The sequence below is a fragment of the Coffea eugenioides genome, chromosome 2, assembly GCF_003713205.1.
Source record: "Coffea eugenioides isolate CCC68of chromosome 2, Ceug_1.0, whole genome shotgun sequence".
NCBI lineage: Eukaryota > Viridiplantae > Streptophyta > Magnoliopsida > Gentianales > Rubiaceae > Coffea > Coffea eugenioides.
In genome coordinates, this window is record NC_040036.1 from 43,283,754 (window position 1) to 43,297,542 (window position 13,789).

A 13,789-nucleotide genomic window follows, 5' to 3' on the forward strand; every position below is an offset into this window, starting at 1 on the left:
TTAAAAAGCCACAATGCCCTGAAGAACACAGGACCACCAGGGATGATTGCAAATGTTCCATTTTTTTAGAAATGATTAGCCGCACGACATTAAGCAAAGCCTCCGACAAATCCTTCGGTCTATGGTAGGACAAATACCCCTGAATTAAAATAACAAAAAATCAGCCAAAAAAATCCAAAACAAATCTTTAAAAAACAAAAAAGAAGTGATATACCGAAAAAGGGGCCAAGAACACTGATATACGCCACTGTTCGTTCATCATTGGACATCTTTTTCGACTTCAACCCATAAAAATACTAAATAACATACTAGTGCCACTGATGTGATCACAGCAAGTACATTTGGTGGCACAGTAGCAGATTCCATCCTTATCCTGACAAAACACGGTAGAATCCAAACTTTAAAAGGGACGGAAGAGGGAGGGAGAGATGAAGTTCATGGTGGGGATTACATTGTTGGAGGAGTAGACTTTAAAGGAAAGGGAAAGGGAAAGGGTGGTGTTGGGGCGAATGGAACGGAGTAGTGGGAGGAGAGGAATAGGGCGGAGGGGGCAGTACTGCGGAGGAAGGTGGAGATGAGGTTGGGGGTTGGAAGTGGGGGTGGAGTGGAGAGAGAAGGGAGGCATCTTTTCTGGTTGGAGAAAGAACGTAGGAAATCATTTATATTCGTGGGACGACAAAGAAGAGAGCCAATTTTTAAAAAAATTTTTTTTAATCAAAATTACATAGAACTGTAATCGAGTCGGGTCTGGATTAAAATTGAATATTTCGGACTCGGATCTAAACTCCGCTTAGATATACTTGTATCGGATTCAACCCGAATACGCAGCGGGTCTTGAAATTATTCTTTTGGATCCGAGTTTGATTAGGTTTAGGTATTGGTAGGATATGTCCAGCCAAAAAAAATTAGTCAAAACAATGAAGAAAATATATTTCTAAACAAACATTAATTGCACATCATAAATTTCAATTAAAAATCAAAAATTATTTTCGATAATTATTATAATTCCTACAAATTACAGTCTCTAAAGGATTCAAACAAATATGAAATACTCAAATATATTATCAAAATAATTATTTATTCAAATGAGTTCGGATCGAACCCGGGACGAAACTCAATATTTCGTATTCTACCCATTTTTTAGATTAGTTTAAGCGTGTCCGAGCCAGGCTCGGATAAATAAAATTAAAACTATATCCATACATGAAAATATTAAGCGGATTCGGGTCAGGTATAGATAAAAAAAGATGAAGAAATTTCTTTTGTTTTGGAGGAGGATACTAGAGGAGTTTGCTTCCCTTTGTAACGGGTTGTTTAATTTTCTATAAGCCAACACGCAATGTGGTACTAGCGATCGTTCAAGACTTAAACTATGAACGGTTTGGTAGTTCAGTGTAAACACTAAGTGTACGAAAATGTGCGGAATCTAAAGTAGAGAACAAAGAAGGAAAATGTTGGAAGAAAAAGAAAAATTTGTATTGCACTTGTGAACACCTCCACAAGATTGGTTACAAATGAGGGGGATTGACGAATTTATGGGCAAGCTAAGAAAGCTATACAAGTTTTTTGAGAATTCTACAGAAAGTTCTCTTTCTAGAACTTTCTATACAAGGTAATTTGATACGAGCATGTGATCAATGGCGTCAAATTCTAAAGATGATTCAAGATAAAAAAGCGGTTGATCCTTTGAAACTCAACAAATCTGGATCCCTTCCTTGGTTTGAAGTAGTTTTCCATAACTTGTCATTATTTTGACTGATGACTATTATGTGCCATTTGTTTGAAATATTGAAGCCATGTGTATTTCGCTATTTCCAGTAAATAGCTGGCGGTTAATTAGTTATTGTTGAGTCATTAGTTTCATAAAATAAAGGTTAAGATCATGTTGACCATAGTTAAGCAGAGTTGACAACATGTAATTAGTACAAAGTATCAATAGCTTAACCTCTTTTCAGCTTAAATCAATCAAAGCAAAAGCAAAATAAAGGATTAAACTCACGTCATTGTGACAATTTTCTCAGCATCACTTCATTAGTTACCATCCACCTTCTTTCCGCCTCCACCTTGTTGCAAAACATCAATTTAATATTTTAATTCAGTACTTAGAAAAACATTTTATACAATTGAAAGGAATACTTGTTGCACATAGAGGACGAAATTCGCATACTTTTAAAAGCAAAACTAACAATAAAATAGTAGAATCATATGTCACCACATCATTTACTACTCTAATCGCATCAAATCCGCGATCAACACCAACACAACAAGTCATAAACTACAAGGAAATCAAAAAAATAAAAGAACAACCAAAAATCAAAGTGAGTTATAAATCAAATTCAAAATCAACCATTTATAAATATATTTATTTTTCGTATACAAATTAGTTTAAAAAGTCACAATGCCCTGAAGAACACAAGATCACCAGGGATGATTGCAAATGTTCCATTTTTTTAGAAATGATTAGCCGCACGACATTAAGCAACACCTCCGACAAATCCTTCGGTCTATGGTAGGACAAATACCCCTGAATTAAAGTAACAAAAAATCAGCCAAAAAAATCCAAAACAAATCTTTAAAAAACAAAAAAGAAGTGATATACCGAACAAGGGGCCAAGAACACTGATATACGCCATGCACTATTCGTTCACCATTGGACATCTCTTTCCACTGCAACCCATAAAAATACCAAATAACATACTAGTGCCACTGATGTGATCACAGCAAGTACATTTGGTGACACAGTAGCAGATTCCATCCTTATCCTGACAAAACATTGTAGAGTCCAAAGTTTAAAAGGGACGGAAGAAGAAGGGAGAGATGAAGTTCATGGTGGGGAGGACATTGTTGGAGGAGTGGATTTTAAAGGAAAGGGGAAGGGAAAGGGTGGTGGGGACTCGAATCTAAACTCCGCTTAGATATACTTGTATTGCATTCAACCCGAATACCCAACGGGTCTTGAACTTTTTCTTCTGAATCTGTGTCGGGTTAGGTCGAGGTATTGGTAGGATATATACAGTCTAAAAAAATAAGGCAAAGCAATGAAAAAAATATATTTCTAAACAAACATTAATTGCATACCATAAATTTTAATTAAAAATAAAAAATTATTTTAGATAATTATTATAATGCCTACAAATTACAGGCTCTAAAGGATCCAAACAAATATTAAAAACTCAAATGTATTATCAAAATAATTACTTATTCAAACGAGTTCGGATCGAACCCAAGACGAAACTCAATATTTCGTATTCTACTCATTTTTAATATTAGTTTAAGCGTGTCCGAGTCATGCTCGGATAAACAAAATTAAAACTATATCCATAAATGAAAATATTAAGCAGATTCGTGTCAGGTCTAGATAAAAAAAGATGAAGGAATTTCTTTTGTTTTGGAGGAGGATACTAGAGGAGTTTGCTTCCCTTTCTAACGGGCTGCTTAATTTTCTATAAGCCAACACGTCATGTGGTACTAGCGATCGTTCAAGAATTAAACTATGAACGGTTTGGTAGTCCAGTATAAACACTAAGTGTATGAAAATATGCGGAATCTAAAGTAGAGAACAAAGAAGGAAAATGTTGGAAGCGAAGAAAAACTTTTATTGCACTTGTGAACACCTCCACAAGATTAGTTACAAATGAGGAGGATTGACCTATTTATGGGCAAGCCAAGAAAGCTATACAAGTTTTTAGAAAATTCTACAGTAAGTCCTCTTTCTACAACTTTCTATACAAGGCAACTTGATACGAGCATGTGATCAATGGCGTCAAATTCTAAAGATGATTCAAGATAAAAATGCGGTTGATCCATTGAAACTCAATAAATCTGGATCCCTTCCTTGGTTTGGAGTAGTTTTCTATTGTTTGTCATTATTTTAACTTATAACTATTATGTGTCATTTGCTTGAAACATTCCAGCCATGTGCATTTCGCTATTTCCAACAAATAATAGGTGATTAATTAGTTAATGCTGAGCCATTAGTTTCATACAATAAAGGGTAATTTGAGAGTCAATTTGGGTTAGTTAATTTGGGTTAATTTGGGTTAAGTCAATTTGGGTTAGTTAGTTTCCTATGTTAGTCTAATTAGAGTTTTAGAAAAATATTTAATTGTTTCTAAGTTGATTTAGATCTTTGAGTTTTGTAAAGACTATAAATAAGTCTCAAGTGCCAACGTTTTTTATAGTCAAATCAAATGATGAATAAAATTTGAGAGTTTTCTCTTTCTTGTTCCTTGGGAATGTTCCTTGATACAAAGCGAGTCATGTCTCGTTTGTTCAAGTTTTGACTTATCAATTCAAGACCACGTTGAATTGTGGCGCCAGTCTACCAACACATCTTGGTTAGCTATTTTATTGAGTTGTGGATCGCGATTAGATTCAAGGTTTGTAATTTTGTGGGTTAGAGGGATCAAGATTGTTTCATCTTTGTATCCATAACCTATTTGAGATAGATCCTTCCGCTGCCTGTGCAATTCTTTTCTTTGAGAACGAGAGTTTGGAGAATCGAGTTCGCAGTAGTTGGTCTGTTTTTTTCTTCGTTCGACACTAATTTCATTGTTTCATTTGTAGATTCCAAAGCAGTCCATTCTTGTTTAGTTTCATCCATACAAGATATGCCACATAAACATCAACTAGTGATGGATTGTACTAACTTGCTTAACCAGATTTGGAGTTTTTTAAGTCTACTCGAGTATCGCTATAAAGTTTCCTATTTAGTTGATGCAAATGGTAAGTTTTTAAGTGATTTCACACCTACAAATACTTACTATTTAGTTTCTTTGGTAGGTGCTGAATTTAAAATTCATGACAAAGAATTCATGAGAGTGGTTATAGAGATGTTCGTGACCATTTTAGAGTAAAGTGGCGCTACAATCAGTTTCAGATATATTGGTACATCCCTTGGTTGAAGACTTTGCTCGTGAGTTCCTTACACTTATATAAGCGCTATGCGATGTGGTATGCTCGCATGAAGATGTTGCTCGAATTGCTACATTTTCTTCAATCTATCGATTTCAAGGTAAATCGCTTTAAAGAGGAGGGGAATGATACGAGCATGTGATCAATAGCATCAAATTCTAAAAATGATTTAAGATAAAAGAGCGGTTGATCTATTAAAACTCAACAAATCTGGATCCCTTCCTTGGTTTGGAGTAGTTTTCTATTATTTGTCATTATTTTAACTTATAACTATTATGTGTCATTTGCTTGAAACATTCCAGCCATGTGCATTTCGCTATTTCCAACAAATAATAGGTGGTTAATTAGTTAATGTTGAGCCATTAGTTTCATACAATAAAGGGTAAGGTCATGTTGATCATAATTAAGTCAATTTGAGTTAGTTAGTTTCCTATGTTAGTCTAATTAGAGTTTTAGGAAAATATTTAATTGTTTCTAAGTTGATTTAGATCTTTGAGTTTTGTAAAGACTATAAATAAGTCTCAAGTGCCAACGTTTTTTATAGTCAAATCAGATAATGAATAAAATTTGACAGTTTTCTCTTTCTTGTTCCTTGGGAATGTTCCTTGATACAAAGTGAGTCATGTCTCGTTTGTTCAAGTTTTGACTTATCAATTCAAGACTACGTTGAATTGTGGCGCCAGTCTACCAACACATCTTGGTTAGCTATTTTGTTGAGTTGTGGGTCGCGATTAGATTCAAGGTTCGTAATTTTGTGGGTTAGAGGGGTCGAAATTGTTTCATCTTTGTATCCATAACCTGTTCGAGATAGATCCTTCCATTGCCTTTGCAATTTGCTTCTTCGAGAACGAGAGTTTGGAGAATCGAGTTCGCAGTAGTTGGTTTGTTTTTTAGTTCGTTCGACACTAATTTCATTGTTTCATTTGTAGATTCCAAAGCAGTCCATTCTTGTATAGTTTCATCCATGCAAGATATGCCACGTAAACATCAACTAGTGATGGATTGTACTACCTTGCATAACCAGATTTGTAGTTTTTTAAGTCTACTTGAGCATCGCTTTGAAGATCCCTATTTAGTAGATGCAAATGGTAAGTTTTCAAGTGATTTCGCACCTACAAGTATTTACTATTTAATTTTTCTTTGGTAGGTGCCGAATTTAAAATCTGTGACAAAGAATTCATGCGAGTGGTTATAGAGATTGTTCGTGACCATCTTAGAGTAAAGTGGCGCTACAATCAGTTTTAGATATATTGGTACATCCCTTGGTTGAAGACTTTGCTTGCGAGTTCCTTACACTAACATAAGCACCATGCGATGTCATATGCTCGCATGAAGATGTTGTCTGAATTGTTGCATTTTCTCCAATCTATCGATTTGAGGGCAAATCGCTTTAAAGAGGAGGGGAATGATACGAACATATGATCAATGGCGTTAAATTCTAAAGATGATTCAAGATAAAAGAGCGGTTGATCCATTGAAACTCAACAAATCCGGATCCCTTCCTTGGTTTGGAGTAGTTTTCTATAGCTTGTCATTATTTTGACTTATAACTATTATGTGTCATTTGCTTGAAATATTCCAGCCATGTGTGTTTTGCTATTTCCAACAAATAGCAGGTGGTTAATTAGTTAATGTTGAGTCATTAGTTTTATACAATAAAGGCTAAGATCATGTTGACCATAGTTAAGCGAATTTGAGTTAGTTAGTTTCCTATTCTAGTCTAATTAGAGTTTTAGGAAAATAGTTAATTGTTTCCAAATTGATTTAGATCTTTAAGTTTTGTAAAAGACTATAAATAAGTCTCAAGTGTCAACATTTTTTATAGTCAAATCAAATGATGAATAAAATTTGAGAGTTTTTTCTTTCTTGTTCCTTGGGAATGTTCCTTGATACAAAGTGAGTCATGTCTCGTTTGTTCAAGTTTTGACTTATCAATTCAATACCACATTGAATTGTGGCGCCAGTCTGCCAACACATTTTGATTAGCTATTTTATTGAGTTGTGGGTCGCGATTAGATTCAAGATTCGTAATTTCGTGGGTTAGAGGGGTCGAGGTTGTTCATCTTTGTATCCATAACCTGTTGGAGATAGATTCTTCCGCTGCTTGTGTAATTTGTTTCTTCGAGAACGAAAGTTTGGAGAATCGAGTTCGAATCACTACTCTTATATACAAACTTCTATGGCATTCCACAAAACTCTTGAACAATCTATAGCATTTTGGACGTCTCTAGAGTTTGCTATATACTTCTAGTAACATTTGGTGTAACCTCTATGTTTTAGGCAAGTCTCCAAGGTTTGACACTTATTTGGGGAATGAGGTGTGGATTTATTAACGATCCTGATTTTTCTTCCAAAACATAATGTATAGTAGTGCTTGACTGGCCGGCACGATCAGTGGAAAGAGTGTTATCTGTGTCATCTTGATATGTGTGCTTTGAATTGAAATAGTTAAGGAGAGAATCTGATTGCTTCTGTTCAACACTGATGGTGCTTCACTTAGAAACTCGAGACCAGCAGGAGTTGGAAGAATCATATGCAATCATGTGGGGGGAATGGATTAATGGATTTAGTAGAAATCTAGGGTGGACTTCAAATACAATTGCGAAGTTATGGGGGTTAAGAGGTGGGGTTCTGCTGGCAAAATCTCTTAGTATTCGACACCTTCGTATTGAGATGGACGCTTCTGTGATTGTTCATATGATCTCTACATACACTAATTATTCTTACATCTACTCTTCTATGATTAATGATTGCAGGAATATCATGAGGAGCTTCCTTACAACTACCATTAAGCATATCTTCCAGGAAGCGAATTGCTGTGCAGATTTTTTGACGAAATTGGGTGCGAAAGAGAGGAAGAAAGCCTCAAAGTGTTCAATGACCAGCCTGTAGCCATTGCAAAACTAGTAGAGAATGATTGTTGGGCATTCTATCTATCCCGTTTTGTAAATTCGAGATCTTAAACTCGATCTTTTGCATTGGGTTTTGTACTGATTCTTTGAAATGTAGTAACCTCTTTCTTACCAAAAAAAAAGGAATCTGATTGCTTCTTGTACTATAACTTTACTCTCTATTAATGAATCTCTATTTCATCAAAAAAAAAATTCTACCTTCTATTGTTACAAGGCTAAAAAATGGGGAAAATGACAATTTTATTACTCCCCCATCCCATATATTTAATTATGTTTGGAGATATGTGTTTTTTTATAAATAGTACATTCCATCAAAATATTTATTTTTGTTTCACTTTTGCCCTTAATCATGTGTTGGTCAAAGTAAAAAGTAGAAAACAATCCCATCATATTTATCTTTATGTATCATTAATGAAGGGTATAAAGGAAATTTCAGAATATAAAATAGTTAGAAATGTCAAATATGACAAATATTTTGGGACAGTCAAAAATGGAAAATATGACACTTTCAATGGGACGGATGGAGTATTTATTATCTTGACTTTTTGCTTTCTAAAATTTACCTTTTTTTTTTTACACTTTTAGTTAATCAATAGGGGACATCTAGCAAGGTAGTATCATCTATCCTTCACCTAGGGCTAGAAGGGACTCATATTTTATTAGCATGATCAGAGAGGTAAAAGAAATTTTTGAAACTGTAAGAATGGTATATATTGCTATGTGATATCAAGACAAATCTTAAAAAGGCACAAAGAATGGTTGACCACATTCCGGAACCATTAATTATATATTCATTGGAAGGCACAAAGAAAATTTACCACATTCATTTTGCATTCCATATCTGTAGAGGATTCAACTCCATCCATAGCCAAAAGGGCCCTCCCATTATAATTTACCCACTCCTTACGAGTAATTGTCAGCCGTCGTTGATTGCATATAAATCCACCAGCTAGCTAACCAACCAACCAACCAACCAAAATCATCTATCTTGTTTGATAAGTGAATTTTTTAGGTGTTTGTTTAAAATTTTACTATAACTTACTGTATAAGATTTTCAAAAAAATTTTTGAAGTGTGTAAATTTTTAAATATTTTGAAGTGTATAGTTTAAAAAGTTTGAGAAATTTTTTGAGATTACTGTAGTTAAAGTTTTTAAAAAACTTGTAGCAGATAAACTTGACAAAAAACTCAAGTGCCAAATAGGGCCTTAAATTTGCAGCCTTCAAAATCCACAGCCCGTAGCTACGGAGAGAAACCGGCGAAACCGATCACGAAACTGATTTTCCTTTTCTTTCTTCCCCCTAACCTCCTAAATCTAACCGTTCACCAACAACGGGCAACAACTACTTCTGGTCGTATCGTATTTAGGATGAAGCGTTGTTAATACCAGTTAATAGTAGTAGTTATACACCAAAACTTTCAGTCGCGGCTTTTATCGAACACCTCGGCTACAATCTTCTTCGCCAGCAAACCCCGACCGAAATTGGCCATCTAAAGCAGCGTAGGATTGAGAATAACAAGAAGTCAACGCTGGGGGGGGGGGGACAAGTGCAGGATCTCGGCCCTTCACGGTGGAAGGGGTGCTTTACCTTCTGAAGGCGGTTGCCCCTCTGATCTCCTCTTTCTAGCTGGCGGCGCTGGTTACCACCTTTTCTAATTTTCCTCATTAACCCAACCCAACATTTTTTTGCCCTCCCCTCTTAATTGTCAAATACTGCAATAAAACAAGAAAATATGCTGACCACAAAGAAGGTTCCCATGGTGGTTTCCAACTACCAAGAAGATGGCAATGATAACAACAATGCTACTGGCATTAGGACCGAAGACGCCACCCAAAGCCAAGCCAGAGGCTGTGCTCGTAATTGTCTTGGCAAATGCTGCTTACCTGGTATATATGTGTTTCTTTATCATTTCATTTTCATTTTTCTACTTACTCTTTTTGAATAATGTCATTTTTCCCTGATTACGGTTGTTGCATATTGTTTTCAAATGGATGTAATGGATTTGGTTCAATAGTCTGGCCTAGACTAGGAATTATTCCTGTAAAGCCTGTATTGCTTTCATACTTTGAAAGTCAAGCCTTTCTTTTGTTTTATTTTATGTTTGGTCTTTTATATTTGGAATCGCATATCCTTCCTTCTTCCCTTTCGTGCTACGACATGTGATTGCTTGGCTAGGTGGATTTGACGTTTAGCTTTCCAAAGCTTAAATTGGTTATAATCGTGTTATATTTTCCTGTTTTTTACTTTTAAAGTTACCAACAAATATGTTATCTTTACAATTGCATACCATATATTCAAGTTTTCAAGCTAACTTTGACATGGGGTTCTAGCTTGTTGTGGCTTAGGCAACAATTTAGCAACACTTTACCTTTGGGATTAAGGAAAATAAGTGAATGTTTGGCTAAAAGCTCTATTTGATGATATCATACATCGGTTTGCTTTGTTTTTCAGTTTCCAAGTTACCTTTGTATGCATTCAAGAATTATGACTATACTTCAAAGAACAATGCTTTCTTTCCTTCTGATGATGGTGTATCACCAATCTCGTTCTTGAACAACTTGTTGCTGGGCCAATGGGAAGACCGACTGAGGAGAGGGTTATTTCAGTATGATGTGACCTTATGAGGGTTATTTCAGTATGATGTGACCTTATGTGAGACAAAGGTTATTCCTGGAAGATATGGTTTTATAGCCCAGCTGAATGAGGGGCGCCACCTGAAGAAACGGCCAACAGAATTTCGTATTGACCAGGTTCTTCAGCCTTTTGATGAGAACAAATTTAACTTTACCAAGGTGGGCCAGGAAGAAGTACTATTTAGATTTGAATCAAATGACGATGATAAGTCCCGTTTCTTTCCCAGCTATGCAGTTGATATTTGTCCGATTTCACCTGGTGTAGTTGCTATTAATGTAAGCACTTGGCTTCTTGCATATGGTTTGCATAATGAGATGTATATCATTGACATTATACACATTTTTCTTTCAGGTGAGTCCAATTGAATATGGGCATGTACTTCTCATCAGGTGCTTGATTGCTTGCCTCAGAGGATTGACCATGAGAGCTTCTTGCTTGCTCTTTATTTTGCTAAAGAAGCTGCAGATCCTTTCTTAAGAGTTGGTTATAACAGTTTGGGTGCCTTTGCCACCATTAATCATCTTCACTTCCAGGTAAATGGTTGAAACCATTTTCAATGATGGTGATGCTGTAGATAGCTCCAAGGAGGCTTTTTTGGCTGAATAATTCCTAATCTTTAACAGGCATATTATCTGTTTGTGACTTTCCCAATTGAGAAAGCACCAACTCGCAGAATAATGACCAGGAAAGGATTGCAGGGTGCTGATTTGGTGGTCTCTGAGCTATTGGATTATCCTGTTCGAGGTCTTGTATTTGAAGGTGGAAGTGTACTGCGTGACTCATCTGATGCTGTTGCAAGTTCATGCATTTACCTCCAATAGAATAACATTCCTTTTAATGTTCTAATTGCTGATTGTGGGAGGAAAATCTTTTTCCTCCCTCAGGTAAATTTGTCTGCTCTCTAATGATTCGGTTGGCAATTTTACATAAATTGGCTTAATGTATTTGGCAGTTGTCATGGATTTTGTTTTTATGATTTATATTCTGTCTATATCATAGTACAAGGGTGTCTTTTAATAAATGCAGACTGAGTAAGTGAAAAAAGTAGTATGCCTGTCCATTGCACTTAGACCAATGTAAAGCTTTACTTAAACATTAACTTTGGGTATGTTAATTGATTTGGTACTTTACGTAGTAATACAAGTGTACATTTGTTTTGAAAAAACTTTAGGCACAACCAAAATTTACCTTCCCAATTTTAGCTCAAATGAAAAGTCTCTATGCCTAGAAAGAGACCCCTCTTGGAACAGTCTTAGGTAATAATTGACTCTGGTTAGTTGATGGTTTGAAATTTTGTTAAAAACTCATTTTGGAAGAATCTTCTCTGCACTTATGAATAGTTCTTGGATATTGTGACACAAAATAGTGATTGCAGCTAGTCTCTGTTCTAATTTGAGTAGTAAATACATGGGAGTTCTGCGGGAGGTGAATCTTCAATAAGTTCTTTGCCTAGAGTTGTTAGTATTGTTTGAAATACTAGTCTCTGCTTGGAGCCTAACTTGAGCTTTGTCTTTTCCCTGGAAGAATATGTACAGTGTTATGCGGAGAAACAAGCACTTGGAGAAGTAAGCCTCGAGGTCCTGGAAACTCAAGTCAATCCTGTTGTTTGGGAGATAAGTGGACATATGGTACTCAAGAGGAGAAAAGATTACGATGATGCCTTAGAGGACTATGCATGGAAACTTCTTTCTGAAGTGTCCCTGTCAGGGGTGAGGTTTGAAAGTGTGAAGGCATGTGTTTCCGAAGCAGCTGGCTTGCAGGTGGAAGTGGATAAGTACAACATAGACCAAAAAGAATGTATCTATGACTCCCGAGCACCTGGAGTTGCCTCACATCTGCAACGAGATTGCCCGGCAATCCGTTGAAGGATTAGGCTACTCTTCTGACAATTTAGGTTTTTTTTAAATGTTTTTCTCCATTCTTTAGCGTTTATGGGTTGTAGTATGAGATTCAGCAGGTCATTGTGAAGAATAGTTACATATAGTCATAGGCAAAAATCTTGTTCCTCTGGAGGATGGATCTTATTATATGATCTGCATATCCCTTGTTTTGACATATCTACTCTATAGCTTGTTGCTTGACGCTCATTCAGGCTTCAGGCTTAGAGATTGTCCGAGTTGATACTGTGTTTTCCATGAGCTGTTTAGCAGGTTAATGAGATGTGTATATATATGTATTTGTGAATTGTACAGTGTTTCGAGTTTAACCAGGCTATGCTTTACAGGCATATTGTCTAATTTCAGCTTTCTAGATTTAGCAGATGAACTCTAGGAAGCAAACATGAATTGAACGAACACTACAAAGTGGCAAGTATCCAGTGAACCAGAGAGTTCCATCAAACGTCTCCTGTAGTCAGTCCACATCAAACTTCTGTCGGTCAGAGTAAGCTACATTGGGAAGTGGGTAATGAGAAACATTAGAATGCAGGACAACAGGACCCTGAAGGTTTTACGAGGCTTGCAAATGGTGGATGCCAACAGTGGAGCGGAGATGGTTAAATTTGGTTGGACTTGAATGGAGCAGCTAGAGCTCAAAACCAAAAGCGGATCGCAGAACTAAGAGGAGGAAGGTGTCAACTATTAGTGCTTTTGCTAAGAAATGAAAGACAACAACTTGGCACTTTTGACCGGGAAGAAATAGTCCAGGCCACTTGGTAAGAGTGATGTGAGGACGAGACTCGAGGGCGCAATTGAATCAGCCAATCGAGATTCCTGCATATTTCTATTGGTTAACCGACATCGTCACCCGCAATTTTAGCACAGTTCAGCTATTGACTATGAGGAGCGGGGTCATCAGTCCCTCGGCCTTCTTTTGTGTATATCAGTCTCCTCTTGCGTTGCTGTACAAGTGTGGAGAAACACACCTCCTCAACCATTCACAGATTTTTACAGCGCAAACACTTGATATTAGCAGTTTTTTCAGAAAGCTCAGGTTCACTCACTCGATTATTGATTTGTTACTTGTTAGCATGCGGATAACTTTTGCAAACTTTTCATTTGTCTAATCCTAGTTCCACCAAACTGAAATGGTTTGGTAAAATTTGGTTGATAATGGATTTCCATTTAGGTTGTGCGTGCGTTGCCGCATGATGAGGTTTGCACCATAAAGTTGCGAACGAAAAACTATTCACGCGACTTCATTTGCACTCTCTTTGAGCTTAGATGCGCATTACGGAACGTTTCCGGCAGGGCATATTTTCTTTTTCTTTACTGCTTCTCGTGGGTTTATTATTCTAGAAGGCTTGGACTCCGCCCTCCTGAAGGATGACCACAGCCACAGGCTCGCGAAAATCCTATTCCAAGATCGAGAAATGGCACGATTATCATTC

General features: G+C 36.4%; 1 pseudogene; it reads left to right on the top strand.

Annotated features, from left to right (window-relative positions):
• The first annotated feature begins 9,427 nt into the window (after nt 1–9,427).
• LOC113763179 lies at nt 9,428–12,514 on the top strand (annotated as a pseudogene).
• The last annotated feature ends 1,275 nt before the right edge of the window (nt 12,515–13,789 follow it).